The sequence below is a fragment of the Haliotis asinina genome, chromosome 1 (genome assembly GCF_037392515.1).
Source record: "Haliotis asinina isolate JCU_RB_2024 chromosome 1, JCU_Hal_asi_v2, whole genome shotgun sequence".
Classification (NCBI taxonomy): domain Eukaryota; kingdom Metazoa; phylum Mollusca; class Gastropoda; order Lepetellida; family Haliotidae; genus Haliotis; species Haliotis asinina.
The window spans coordinates 90,778,596-90,795,035 of record NC_090280.1 but is presented as its reverse complement, the minus strand read 5'-3'; positions in this window follow the sequence as shown (position 1 = coordinate 90,795,035).

The following is a 16,440-nucleotide window of genomic DNA, read 5'->3' as shown; positions in this document are numbered from 1 at the left end:
TTATTTATACCTACTTGGGTGTCCCACTTCTTTTGCATCAGATCACGGATGTAAGTTCTAATGCTAGCTGGCACTCATAAAGAGCCACCTCCTCGTGGTGGGTGCTGGGTAACGCTAAGTGCTCTTCTCCCGTATTGACCCGGACTGAATGAGTCCACAGCATCCCATTGCTTGTCGTAAGAGGCGACTAAATTGGGCAACCTGTTTGCCATGGGTTGCGTCCCGTGTCGGTGGAAGACGGGAACCTCGTGGTTGAGGGCAGTTGGGCTTTTAACTGCGTTCCATTTGCCCAACACACCACTTCGGCCCTTACTTCACCTAGACGGGTGGTTGAATGGGCCCGATTCAACCAATCGGCTGGTCATGCCAAGCCCTGTGCATAGACTACATATGTGTCATTGCGGAAATCTCATTTGGTCTTGGCACTAGTGTTAATCTGTTAATTTTAGTATTGTGAATTATGATCATATGAACTTTGCCTAGAGTCTTATGCCAGAAGGCGATGGCTCAAAGGCCAATCTGGTGATTAATTTCTTATAATTCTTCTACTGGCGTATATCATCCGGGTATCCTTGGTGCTGCAGGCTGGAGGCTCACTTGCTTTAAAATTGTCCTTGTGATACTCCGTGGTGGGTGGGGAGCTCGGATGATGAACCAAATTAAACTAACCATGGCTTATGAAATTCCACCCAAGAAAACAAAACTTTACTTGAAAGTGACCCTTATGATACTGACCATAGACCATCTGCATTGATTGAGTATTGGCCGCGTTTCGTTGTGATTGAGACTCCTGACAAGACACCTTTAAAGCTTAACCCCTTTGCTGTCTCCAAAGGAATTCAAGGTATTGCTGGAATTGTGAAAAACATTAGACGATTACGTTCGGGTGCACTGTTAGTTGAATGTAGTAAAAAACAACAAACCACCAACCTGATGAACATCAAATCTTTCGTGGGCATTCCCGTCTCGGCGTCTGCTCACAAAACCCTGAACACAAGCAAAGGTATCGTTAGGGATCGAGATCGATTGTTTGATGATATGTCAGAACTTGATATAGGATCTGAAATGAAGGATCAAGGTGTACTCTACGTCAAACGCTTTTCAGCTCGGAGAAACAACGAAACCATCAAAAACAATACGTATCTGTTAACTTTTTCCTCTCCAAATGCACCCAAATCAGTGAGGGCAGGCTACTGTAACATTCAGGTTGATACATACATCCCCAATCCGCTCAGGTGTTTTAAATGCCAGAAATATATACACGGTGTAAATACTTGCACATTGTCTGTTGTGTGTGCTCACTGTGGGAGACACACACAACAGAAGATTGTGACAGTGATTTTAGAAAATGCACCAACTGCTCAGGCGACCATTCTTCATTTTCTAAACAGTGTCCAATTTGGAAAGAGCAAATGGAGATCAATAAAATAAAATTTACACAAAATATCTCTTTTTCCGAGGCCAAAAAACTGGTAAAGAGATCTGATCTTCCAAAAAGTTATGCTACAGTCGCAAAAACACCATCTGAGTCCAGATCTAAAATCACAAAATTATCTACAGGCTGCCAAAATACCTTGAATTTGGTCAACTGCGATTCTCCACAGCTTTTATACCCTACTATATCATCTGAGACTGAGGAATCACTTCCTAGTACCTCAAAGTCTTCTTCTGATAACAAATCATCATCTCAGTCACGCTCAAAGTCTCAGTCGACAGCTGATAGTCAGCAAACTGGGAAAAGTAAACCAAAGTCATAGTCTGATGCTTCAAACCAACAAAGTGGCAGAGCTCCTAAAGGATCACAGAACAAAATTAAGTTGTTCAATAAATACGGGTCTCTTGAAGACGTGGACGTTTCTGAAAACGTCCATTCTAGGGCACATAGCTTGTAGCCCTCCAAAAGAATGCGGGGTAGATCCCCAATAAACCACCACCCCACCCCCCAAAAAAAAAAAAAAAAAAGAAAAAAGAAAAAAAAAGATAGTTTATTCCAGTAATATTGTACAGTGGAACTGCAGAGGATTGAGGATTAATTTACATGAATTACCGCTATTAGTCCAAGATTTGACACCTTCAGCGTTATGTCTCCAAGAGTCATATTTAAAACAAACAGATACATTTGACCTTCGTCATTTTAATGCATATCATTTTTTTTCACCTCCGGGTGATAGGGCCACTGGCGGATCATCCATTCTAGTCAGACAAAACGTTATTCAAAGCCCTGTTCCACTTATTACAAATATGCAAGCTGTTGCTGTGAGAATTACTTTACATGTAGCGTTTACGCTATGCTCACTCTATATTTTGCCATCTTCAACATTTGCCAAAACTGATCTTCAGGCTCTATATGACCAACTCCCGAAGCCCTGTATTATAGTGGGAGATTTAAATGGGCACAACCCACTCTGGGGTAGTGTAACTACAAATACTAAAGGTAAATTGTTGGAGGACTTTTGTTCTGACAATGATTTATGTATTTATAATGATGGTTCCAACACATATTTACACCCTGGTACAGGAACCTATTCTGCTCTTGACTTGTCACTCACAAATTCAGAACTCCTTAATGAATGTGACCACGATGACCTTTGTGGAAGTGACCATTTTCCTACTATTCTAAAATCTGTAACTCCATCTGATGTTCCTCCATCATCAAGGCGGAATTTTAAAAAGGCTAAATGGGCTCTATATGAAACACTGTGTGCTGAAAAACTTAAACCTGAACGTTTTATTGACGTTCCTGATGCTATTAAATGCTTTTCTTATGAACTGAATTCCATAGCTGATGAGTGTATACCAAATTCCTCTGTAGTTCCACACATAAGAAAACCATGGTTCAACGATGAGTGCAAACAAGCTAGGAAGGCAAGGAGAAAAGCAGAACATTATTTCCGTCGCCATCCCATGGTGCATAATTTCAATAAAGTTAAGATTTTAAATGCTAAAGCACGGCGTACTTTCAAACAAAACAAACGCCAATCTGGGCAAAATTATGCATCCAAAATAAATTCTCGGACACCCATGCCCAAGGTATGGAACATGGTCCAGAAAATTAAAGGTAAAGGTACTAAATCTATTGTCCATCATCTTAAACATAGCGATCAACTGCTTACTGATAAATCAGATATTGCTAATAAACTGGGTGAAACCCTTGCTAAACACTCTTCCTCTTCAAATTATGTACCAAAATGGCAGCAATATCAAAAACAACAAGAAAAGAAAAGTATTAATTTCAATTCTGATAATGGGGAAAATTATATTGAAACGTTTTCTATTCATGAACTCCATACTACTCTTGATCAAACTCATGACACTGCTACAGGAGCTGATAACATACACTATCAACTCTGAAACATTTACCAGAATCCTGTCTGGAAACTCTTCTAAATATTTTGATGATATATGGACATCGGGTAACTTTCCTCCTTCATGGCGTGACGCCATAGTAGTACCAATACCTAAACCTGGACGTGATCATACGGATCCATCCAATTATCGTCCGATTTCATTAACTAGGTGTGTTTGCAAGACCATGGAACGCATGATAAATAATCGACTTGTTTGGTACTTGGAAACAAATAATCTCATGACAGATATACAGTGTGGTTTCCGTAAAATCAGAAGTACTGTTGACCCCTTAGTGCGACTGGAATCATTTGTTAAAAACGCACTAATTAATAAACAACACGCTGTGTCTATCTTTTTTGATCTCGAAAAAGCATATGACACAACCTGGAAATATGGCAAGAGATTTTTAAAGAGATTTACATGACTTTGGCTTGCAAGGTCGTTTGCCTGAATTTATTGCCAACTTTTTAAATGACAGACAATTCCAGGTCCCTGTGGGTTCATTACAATCAGGATCAAGGTGTTCCACAAGGCAGTATTTTGTCCGTCACTCTTTTTAGCATCAAGATCTACAGTTTATAAAAAGTTTTAAACGATCCAATTGATGGATCGTTATTTGTGGATGATATGATTTTAATAATTCTTGTCGTGGTAAATATATGCATACCATTGAGCGGCAATTGCAGTTGTGTTTAAACAAGATTAATAAATGGTGTCTTGAAAACGGCTTTAAATTTTCCAAATCGAAAACTAACTGCATACATTTTTGTCGTAAATACAAACCACATAAAGACCCTGAACTGTCTCTAGATGGCACGCTGATTAAAGTTGTGAAGGAACCCAAATTCTTGGGTCTAATCTTTGATTCACACTTAACGTTGTTACCGCATATTAAATCACTTAATACTAAATGCCAGAAGGCACTACTTGACCTATTGAAAGTGGTTTAAAATTCTAAATGGGGTGGGGATTAAGCTACCCTTCTCCATCTATATCGATCACTCGTACGTTCTAGACTTGATTATGGCTCCATCGTATATGGTGGAGCCTGCAAAAGCAACCTTAAAGTTCTTGATCCTGTGCACCACCAAGGTCTAAGACATTGTCTTGCGTTCTTCAGAACTTCATCTATTGACAGTCTTTACGTTGAGGCCGATGAACCATCTCTTGCACAACGCCGTATTAAATTATCTTTACAATATATCACAAAACTATACTCTAACGAATCTAACCGTGCATATAAACCGTGTCTTCAATCCTGTTTATGAGGATATGTATGGCCAAAAGTCTTCTCTTGTTCCACCTCTTGGGCTCAGAATAAAACCGTTTATTGCTGCTGCTGGTATTAAGCTGGACAATATAGCTCCTTCCCGTCTTCTTTCCTCTCCCCCTTGGCAGTTGGTTAGGCCACAGGTTAACCTAACATTAACTACATTTAAAAAATCAGAAACGAATGAATTACAGTATAAACAAGAATATAATCTATTGAAACATACATATAACAATTACAAATCCTTATTTACAGATGGGTCCAAGGACGGTGGTGCAGTGGCTTGTGCTACTGTCATTGAATCCAGAACAATATCTTCTAGATTACCAGACAATAGTTTTTTTTTACAGCAGAAGCTAACGCCACATTAACAGCTCTTAAATATATTCAAAGACACCCTAAACGTAAACAGTATATAATCTATTCCGACTCTCTTTCTTGCCTTCAGGCTATTAAAATATTTCTTGTAAACATCCACTTGAATTGAAATTATTGAACTGTATAATACTCTTGCTACTGGCTAATACGACATCGTCTTTTGTTGGTGACCCAGTCACGTTGATATTTCTGGGAAGGTGATGGCCGATCTTGCTGCCAAGGCAGCACTCAACAAACCTGTGACGCCACTTCTTCCATATTCAGAATACAAAGCTTGCATTGGAACGTATGTCCGTGATCTGATGCAGAAGAGGTGGGACACTCAAGTAGGTATCAATAAATTACATGAAATAAAACCGTATATTGGATACACCTACTTGAGTTGTCAGTCCAGATTGGAGGAGGTCATCATGTCGTATTGGCCATACAAGATATACACATAAATATTTGCTTAAAGGTGAGGATCCTCCATTTTGTATCCCTTGTGATGGAAGAATCACAGTCAAGCATATCCTGCTTGACTGTGTTGAGTATTCCATCACAAGGGATCAGTACTTTAATTCACGAACTTTGAAGGATCTTTTTAATAACACAAGGTCTCGTTTAATCATTGCGTTTTTAAAAGAATTAGATTTATTGACTGAATTGTAAATAGATAAATATGTTATTATTGGAAGTTTAAATTCATAACTGTGCTTGTTAGTGGCTGTATCCTCAAAGGGTGTTGAAGTTCTGTAAAACTATTGTCCCCGTGAGAGGGTACGTAAGTCCACAAACATTCTAAGTAAATTCAAACTTTCCACGTTTTTAATCGTAGCATAAGTGTCTTTTTATTTGCATGACTAGATTTCCCAAATTGCTGACGGCTATGGGGATTATGTAAATCCAGCTTGGGTCCATGGAGGTAGCAAAGGTACTGTAAGCCCCAATGGTAACTAGTATGGTGATCTACTTTCAGTTGTTAGCAATCTATAGCCCATTTTTATCTTGTATTGTCTCCTATAGATAAATTGTTTTAGTTTTATATTCTTAACTGTGATATTCTAGTTGTTTTACTGTCCTTCGTTGACAGGTTTTATAATAGACATATATTTCATTTCAGTATTAAATGTTCTCGTCACGATATGCTGAGATATTGCCGATGTGACGTTAAATATTATCTCACTCACTCACTCTTAGGACTTGGTGGTGCACAGGATCAAGTAGTTTTAGGTTACTTTGACAAGCTCCACCATATACGATGGAGCCGTAATCAAGTTTAGATCGGACCAGTGATCTGTATAAGTGAAGAAGTGTAGTTTGATCCCCTCCCCATTTTGAATTTGAAACAACCTTTAATAAATCGAGTGCCTTCAGGCATTTGCCTTTAAGGGATTTAATATGCGGCAAAAAGGTCAAATGTGAGTCGAAAATACGTCCCAAGAACTTGGCCTCCTTGACCACTTTAATTGGGGTACCACTGAGAAATAGTTCTGGGTCTTTATGGGGTTTGTATTTACGACAGAAGTGTATGCAATTAGTTTTTGATTTAGAAAATCTGAAGCCGTTTTCAAGACACTATTTGTTTATCTTGTTAAAACGCAGCTCCTGTTGCCGTTCAATAGTATGCATATTTTTACCACGGGGCGAAATATTAAAATCATCCACAAATAAAGATCCGTCTATTAAATCATTCAAAACTTTAGATCTGCTGTAGCAATTCGACTCACTCTTGGTGTTGCGTTTACCTTATGCTCTCTGTATATTCCACCTTCGTCAGCACTTCAGCAGACTGATCTTCAGTCTCTCTATGATCAATTACCGAAGCCCTGTGTTATCATGGGTGACTTAAACAGCCATAACCACTCTGGGGAGGTACACACACCAATGGTTAAGGTAAAATACTAGAGGAGTTTATTTCTAACAACGACCTGTGCATATTATATTTAATGACGATTCAAGCACGTACCTGCATCCAGCCACTGGCACATATTCTTCTTTAGATCTGTCGGTTTCAGATTCTCACCCTCGCACGTCATACTTTCAAACAAAATAAACGTCTTTCTTGGAAGAACAATGTCTCCAAACTTAACTCACGCACGCCTATGTCCAAGGTGTGGAACATGGTTCAGAGAATAAAAGGCAAAGGTTCAAAATCAGCTGTTCACCATGTTAAAGATGGAGATAATTTATTAACTGACAAAACTCAAATTGCGAATAAAATTGGCGAAACTCTTGACAAAAATTCATCATCGGCGAATTATGTCCCAGAGTTTAAGAAATACCAGAAACAAGAGGAAAAGAAAAAAACTTAATTTTGATTCCAATAATAGTGAAGATTATAATGAAGTCTTTTCATTAAGCTCATGACACTGCACCGGGTGATGACATTATTCATTATCAGCTCCTGAAACACTTACCTGAACCATGTCTGATGACAATTTTAGATATATTTGATAAAATATGGACGTCTGGAAAATTTCCTCCTTCGTGGCGTAATACCATTGTAGTCCCGATAGCAAAACCTGGCAGGGATCATACAAATAAGTCTAATTACAGACCAATATCTCTCACTAGCTGTGTCTGTAAAACCATGGAACGTATGGTGAATAATAAATTGGTTTGGTATCTTTAAACCAATAACCTGATCACAAATATTCAGTGTGGTTTCAGGAAAAACCGTAGTACCATTGATCATTTGGTACGAATAGAATCCTTGGTTAAAAATGCTCTAGTAAATAAACAACATGCTGTATCGATTTTCTTTGATCTTGAGAAAGCTTTCGATACCACATGGAAACATGGCATTTTGAAGGATTTACATGACTTCGGTTTAAGGGGTCGTTTACCTCTTTTTACATAACAATTTTTAAAGGACAGGCAATTTCAAGTTCGAGTGGGTTCTACCCTGTCTGATCATTATAATCAGGATCAGGGTGTTCCACAAGGCAGTATTTTGTCTGTTACACTCTGAAGTATCTAGATAAACAGTTTATCTAAGGTTCTAAATCATTTAATCGATGGATCACTTTTTGTGGATGATTTTAATATTTCATGCCGTGGTAAAAATATGCATACTATTGAACGGCAACTGCAATTGTGCTTAAACAATATAAACAAATGGTGTCTTGAAAACGGCTTTAAAGTTTCTATATCAAAAACCAATTGTATACTTTTCTGTAGAAAATACAAACCGCATAAAGACCCAGAATTGTTTTTGAATAGCACTCCCATCAAAGCTGTTAAGGAGGCAAAGTTATTGGGTCTAATTTTTGACTCACATTTAACTTTTTTCCCCCATATCAAGTCCCTAAAAAATAAATGCCTGAAGGCGCTGGATTTATTAAAAGTCGTTTCTAATTCAAAGTGGGGAGGAGATGAAGCTTCCCTCCTCCACTTATATAAATCACTCGTCCGCTGAAAACCTGACTATGGTTCCATCGTATATGGTGGAGCCTGCAAAAGCACACCAAAACTATTGATTCTGTCCATCACCAAGGTATCAGACTTTGTCTTGGGTCCTTCAGAACCTCACCTGTTGACAGTCTCTGCTTTGAGGCTGATGAACCATCTCATACACCAAGCCGTATAAAATTGTCTATACAATATATTACTAAATTATACTCTAATGAATCGAACCCTCCCTATAATTGCATGTTCAATCCACTTTATGAGGATTTGTACAAGACGTCTTCTCTTGTTCCGCCTCTAGGGCACAGAATTAAACCCTTTCTTTCTTCAGCCGGGTTTGAGTTGGAAAATATAGCTCCCTCCCGTCTTCTTAATTTTCCTCCTTGGCAGTTGGTTAGACCACAAGTTGGCCTAACATTAACTTCATTTAAAAAATCAGAAACTAATGAATTACAATATAAACAAAAATATAATCAGTTAAAAAGCAAATATAACAATTACAAACCCTTATTTACAGATGGATGCAAGTGGCGCAGTGGCTTATGTCATTGGATCCAGAACAATATCTTCTTGTAAAAATATTTCTTGTAAACATCCACTTTTAATTGAAATTATTGAATTGTATAATAATCTTGCTACTGGGCATACGACATCGTCTTTTGTTGGTTACCCAACCACGTTGACATTTCTGGGGGAACAGTGGCTCACCATGCTGCTAAAGCAGCACTCAACAAATCTGTGACACCACTTCTTATTCCATACACTGATTTTAAAGCTATCATTAGGTCTTACATCCGTGATCTGATGCAGAAGAGGTGGGACAGTCAAGTAGGTATTAACAAATTACATGAAGTAAAACCGTATATTGGTTACACCTACTTGAGTTGTCAGTCCAGATTTGAAGAGGTCATCATACGACGATGTCGTATTGGCCACACACGATATACTCATGAATATTTGTTTAAAGGTGACGATCCTCCATTTTGTATCTCTTGTGATGAAAGAATCACAGTCAAGCAATTCTTGCTGGACTGTGTTGAAAATTCCATCACAAGGGATAACTTTTTAAAATCAAGAACTATGAAGGATCTTTTTGGTAATGTTAGTGCTCATTTAATCATTGCGTTTTAAAAAGAATTATACCTGTTACATGACTTGTAAATAGATAAGTATTTTATGATTGGAAGTTGAATAAGCAACTAAGATTGTTAGTGGCTGTATCCTCGAAGGCAGTTGAAGTACCGTAAAAAGTATTGTCCTGAGAGGGTACGTAAGTCCCAAAACAGTTGAAGTCAGATTTTAATCTTCCACATTTTTAGTCGTAGAATATGTCTCATTTTAGATTATGGTTAATTGTGCATGCAGTGGCCATCAGCCGAGGGGATGGTGTAAATCCAGCTAGGGACCATGCAGGTAGCAAAGGCACTGTAAGTCCCCATGGTCCCTAGTATGGTGATCTACCTTCGGTTGTTGGCGATCTATGGCCTGTTTTTATATTGTACTGTCCAAATAGTGATAATATTATTTTTTAGGTTTCCACGCTAGTTTTAAATGTTAACTGTGATAATCTAACGATTTTACCGTCCTTCGTCGACAGGTTCTTCATGATATGCACATATGTTTGGTTTTTAATGTCACGTATGTTCGTGTCACGATATGGCTGCAATATTGCCGATGTGGCGTTAAATATTAACTCACTCACTCACCCTGCTTGTGTCATTGATATCACCAAACAGTGTACAGGAATCAAGACGCAGAAGATAAATCGAGACAAGGTCCAGTGTTACAGGGACAACCACCTTCTCTTGCAGGAAATTTAACAAAGAGAGCTCTAATGTTCAAACACCGATGGCAGAGAAGGAATCTAACCATGACAAATGTAGAAACCAGAAATAAAACAAGAAGAGTCATAAGAAACATTTCAAATAAAATGGCCAAACAGACAATTGTTTTTTCACAGAAAACTAAGTGTACAAAATATTACGAAAGCACACTCTAACGAGTCTTATCCTGTACTGAATTTAATCCTCTTTATGAGGATTTGTACTGGAAGGAATCTTCTCTTGTTCCTCATCTTGGGCTTAAAATTAAACCATTCATTATTGCTGCTAGCAGATATATCCCCTTCCCGTATTCTTTCTTCTCCTCCTTGGCAGTTGATTAGGCCACAAGCTGACCCAATACTCACTATATATAAAATATCGGAAACAAATGGCTTACAGTATAACAAGAATATCATCACTGAAAAGGTAAATATAGAAATTACAGATCCTTATTTACAAATGGGTCCAAGCACAATGGCGCAGCGGCTTGTGCCACTGTCAGTAGATCCAGGACAATATCTTGCAGACTACCGAATAGCAGCTCTATTTTTACATCTGAAGCAAACGCCTTATTAACAGCTCTTAAGTATATTCAAAGACATCATAAACACAAACAATACATAATCTTTTCTGACTGCCTTTCTTGCTTTCAGGCAATTAAAACTCTGTCTTGCTAACATCTACTTTTAATTGAAATTATAGGATTGTTTAATGATCTTGCTACTGGCCAATACGACATTGTCCTATGTTGGTTACCCAGCCACGTAGGCATTTCTGGAAGTACAATGGTCGATCTTGCTTCTTATTCCACACTGATTACAAAGCTAGCATTAGAACGTACATGTGAGAGTTGATGCAGAAGAAATACATAAATTAGATGCAATAAAACCACATCTCGGTTACACTTACTTGGGTTGTCAGTCCAGATTTGAAGAGTTCATCTGAGTACCTATTGAAAGGTGAAAAGAAGATGAAAAAGAAAATTTTAAATCACGAACTAAGAAGTATCTTTTAAATCATAACACTTGTCATGCAATGATTGGATTTTAAGAAGAAGTAGATTTGGTAACTGATTTGTAAAATATACATTATTGTCCTCTTGAGAGTCGCAAAACATTTAAAGTATATACCAGGTTTTTAATCGTAGTATTTCTATGATTTTACTGCATGGCTAAATCTCAACATATCCTCTAGTGATTGAAGGGATGGTGAAAATCCAGCTATGGTCTATGCAGATAGCAAAAGTAATGTAAGTCCCCATGGATCCTAGTATGGGGATCTACCTTCAGTTGTTGGCGATAAATTGTCCATTGTTATGGTATTGTCCGAAAGATATTTGCTTGCTAGTTATAAATCATTTTGATATACCTTTACTGTCCTTCGTTGACAGGGCTCATACATTATGAATATGTATTCTGCATTTTGTTTATTGACTCCACATTCCCTTTGTTGCTGTGACCCGTGAAGGTCCCGGGGTAGAATAGGCCTTCAGCAACCCATGCTTGCCATAAAAGGCGACTCAGCTTGTCGTAAGAGGCGACTAACGGGATCGGGTGGTCAGGCTCGCTGACTTGGTTGACGCATGTCATCGGTTCCCAATTGCGCAGATCGATGCTCATGTTGTTGATCACTGGATTGTCTGGTCCAGACTCGATTATTTACAGACCGCCGCCATATAGCTGGAATATTGCTGAGTGCGGCGTAAAACTAAACTCACTCACTTTATTGCGGTACATGTTGTATACAATGTTTGCAATGGTATATGGGGTACATCCAACGTATGTTCCATATAGTCACGAATACCTATAATATCCTGCGATAAGCAATGTTATGTCTAGTATGTCTTACAAACATGCCATAAATATCAGATAAATGAGTCATGTATGACATATCATATTGACTATAGCCCTATATCTGGCAAATCATGATGTATATTGCATCATGTCCAAACATATCTTATTGTACTTTGCATTACATCTGATCTATCATGTTCTATAAATCATAATCCATCACAGCCAGCATATGTTATATATTGCGAATATATCTGACATAATTATGTTGTTAATATCGCCTCCTGTAATATGTCATGTTGTATATTGCAAAAACCATCTGATATATTGCTTCGTTATACAGCACTACAACCTGCATACCATGTGCACTTAGTATCACCTCATATCATGTTGTATATAGCAACACCCGACACAGTATATACAGTCAGGCCCAACCAACCGTGTTATACATCATGTGTTATCTGACAGATGTTACATAAAGGTCTTATCAAACATATGTTATATATAGTATCACATCTGATATATCATGCAGAGTCTAACATAAGATTGAATGCCTATTGTATATTTCGCCAAAATTTAACTTATTGTGTTTTATATTCCATCATATAGCCGCCCTATAATATATGTTCCCAGTGGCACATCAGTACGTACACTTATTATATATTGGTTAACTGATCAATCAATATCTAACCAGAACAAATGATATTTGTTTATTTTTTTGCTTCAAAAGAGGAAACAGATAAAGACTTCACAAAAGCAGTTGTTGCATCACAGGTCAGGTTTAAACAGTGGGAGTAGAGGATGCCATTTCTTTGTAATTTTTTTCATTTCATTCTTTCGTTTGGCAATGAAGCTTTCAACAGTGAAAATATCTTTTAAAGTCTTTATAAAGTTATTAGATTTTGGAATGATTCCTTTCAAAGAAGAGACATAGATATGTCTTTTGCTGAAATGATGATATTATTAAGTAATGGGTTTTTACTTAAGACACCAAAATACACCAAATATTTTGTCAGATTACAGTTTTGTATCAAGTAGGTGTTAATCCAAATTTGAAGATCATTCCAAAACTTTTTAGTTTCTGCATATGTTCTAGTCACTATATGGCTGAAATATTGTCGATGAGTCTCACTTGAACAGGTAAACATGCGGTACATGATGAGCAACCCTCCATGTCGGTGTTTCATTTGATGTAATACAAATCAATAATACTGCTTTGAAAATATGATCGTTTGTTAAACAACGTTTATTTTAAGTCAAATAAATTCTGAGATATAAATGTTCAAATGGCAAAGTGAAACCATGGGGATTCCCAATCGTAATTTCACTTTATTTGACTTACTGTTTGCTTAGAGTGAAATTCATTGGTACATTTTCACCGCCAACAGACTATAATTATCAACTGAACGTGTAAAACACATATGTTCTTTAAGCCATGGTACAATGCAGTCACCAATCGGAGTAAAATAGTCAATGTGGCTTCTGGAAAAAGGCATAATTGTTGGTTTCTCACGATTAGAATCCTTTTATCTTTCTTGAATCATGCCATTTCGAATTGCTTATCTGAGGTTTGCTTGAAACATCCCCTGCCACAATTTCTGTTTCAAACTTAATTATCAGATTATAATATTCAGAATAATGGTGTTCCTCCAGGTTGTATTTTGCTTGTCACTTTACTTGCAATTTATCATTTCTTGTGACGCTGAACAATGTAATAAGGAGTCAACAAATGATCTTATGGCGAGTTTAGTTTCTCTGAAGCTGAAAATAATTCTAGACACTTATTCAGTAAACACAGACAGCGACACAAGGACCTGGAGCTATCTGGCAAAGGCATGCATTGTTTTCGAAGCACTTTACTTTGGGCTGTGTTTTGATCCTCACCTGATATTCTAGAAATGCATTAAGGCAATGCAAACGCTAACAGTCACCTGGAGCTGATCAGGCAACAACCGGTTCCCTTTATTCTGGATCCTGTCAAAGTAAATTTAAGGAATGTCATCTGAACTCGAGGTTCTGTTTTTGAGCTTTCGGAACTTCTTTTCGTAATGTCAGGAGAGGTTGTTGAGCCTGTTTTAAAACGTTGTTTAAAACTGGCTTTTGAGTATATCACTCCGTTTCTAATTCACCATGTAGGTTCACGGTCAAGCATATTCTGCTTGACTGTGTTGAATTCTCCATCATAAGGGATAAGTATTTTACAGTTAAAATAATTAAGGATCTTTTTACCAGCGGTAGTTCTCATTTAATTAATGGCGTTTTAAAAGAAATTGATTTTGGATTGAATTTTGAATAATAGGTTCTGTAAATAGATGTATTTTAATCATTGGTAGTTTGGATAAGTAACTAGAATTGTTGGTGTCTGTACCCTCAAAGTGGGGTGAAGTATTGTTAAATTATTGTCCTCCTGAGAGGGTACGCAAGTACAAAAACATTCACAGTAAATGTAAACTTTCCACTGTTCTTAGTCGTAGCATATGTGATTTTTTCATTTTTGGCTAGATGTGTCTAAAATACTAACAGCCGAGGGGAGGTGTAAATGCATCTAGGGTCCTTGCAGGTAGCAAAGGTACTGTAAGTCCGCATGGTCCCTATTATGGTGATCTACCTTCAGGTGTTGGCAATCTATAGCCTGATTGTATATATTATTGTCTGATATTAGTTTTAACTTTCCACGCTAGTTTTGATTCCATTTGTTATATTCTAGTTGTTTTACTGTCGTTCGTTGACAGGTTTTTATAGTAGACCTATATTTCATTTCAGTATTAAATGAACTACATGTAGTGAGTTGTATCACAATAGATAAGTGTCTCAAAGTAAAAACTGTTAAGGATCTTTTACTACAAATAAAAATTAAGAGAAGAACTGAAGAAAAAGAAATTATATGTTTATATATAATAATCAGTAGTTGCTGGGGTTCAGTTCTCATAGAATGTCTAAAGAGAGAGCAAGCAGCCAGTCTCCTGGAAGCAAAATCATTCACAGATATCTCTGTAAAATGCTGTTCAGACAAGTCTTTAAAATTTGTAAATCATCGGAGACCGAGATAAGAGTCTTGCCGATCTGTCAACCGATGACATTGTTAGTCAGTTACGTATGCAAGGAGTGGTCGAGGCTAAGCGGTTGAGCTTTAAGAAGGATGGAATATATTCACCCTCGAATTCTTACTTGCTTACGTTTCATGTACCCAGTTTACGTCACTCAATTAAAGCAGCTTCTCTATGAAAATTGACATATATGTTCCAAATCCTCTGAGATGTTTTCACTGTCAGAAGTTTGGCCATGGGCAGAACACCGTACAAATCATGCTTCTTGTTTTCGATGTGCTGGCAGAGATCACGACAGCAGCACATGTTCGTCTGAAATCAAATATGTAAATTGTTGGCTCTCACATGTCGACTTCTAATTAGTGTCCAACATGTCAAAACTGAAAAGATCATAAGCTTTTCAGAAGCAAAGAAGTTGGGAACTTCAGGTACACCCTCTGGTAACACTTTTTTGAGAAGTAAGTCAACATAAGCAGAGGTGACGAGACCTTTCACTAAATCTCAGACTCCTATGAGTATTCTACCTTCTGTTTCTTCTTCCTCACGAAAAACACCACAATCCTCTGAAACTCAAACAGCACCTTCACCGGTTATCCAAAAACCTAAATGTACATTATTTCAAAAAATAAAATACAAAAGACATTTTCCCTAAATGACAAAGAGACCCTGTGTCCCTTTTAAAATGATTCGATCTTTTAGATAACATGGAGGTGTCACTTTAACTGAAAACCCGCTCTCGGAGCCATTCTCTAAGACAAATAGTCGGAAACTTTCACCAATAACACATCCTAAAAGACTGATACACTAATACAATGGAATTGCAGAGGATTTAGGAAGAACTACAATGGGACTTTAAGTCATCAGCATTTATCTTAAACATACTGATGTCTTTGCAGTTGTTACAATTCATTTTCTCCCCAGAAAGACAAAGCAACTGGAGGACTTGGTATCCCGGTCAGGCAAGACATGATTCACAGTGCCTTTCCGGTAAATACCAATCTTCAACCTGTTGCTATGCGACTTACCTTGCACACTGCTGTTACTTTTTGCTCTCAGTATGTACTGCCGCCATCAGTTCTTTGTCAAACTGACCTTCAAAGTTTTATGATCAGCGGCGGTATTCTAAAAAAGGTCTAAGATTTTCTTAAGTTTTATCTGAAGTTTTTAAAACTCAAGTTCGTATTCATAAAGTGACTTAGTCAAAAACGTAGCTTAGTCGGAGGTTACGTTGATCATAAACTTCAGTTCTTGGCCGATGTGCGTGCGCATCGTTGCTAATGGGAAATACCAGCGACGGAAAACTTCGGGTGGAACTCTTTAATGCAAGAAAATATAAAGTGACGTCAAGCAGGAATTCCCTTCTGTCATCGTATCGCAGACAACAATACTGCGGT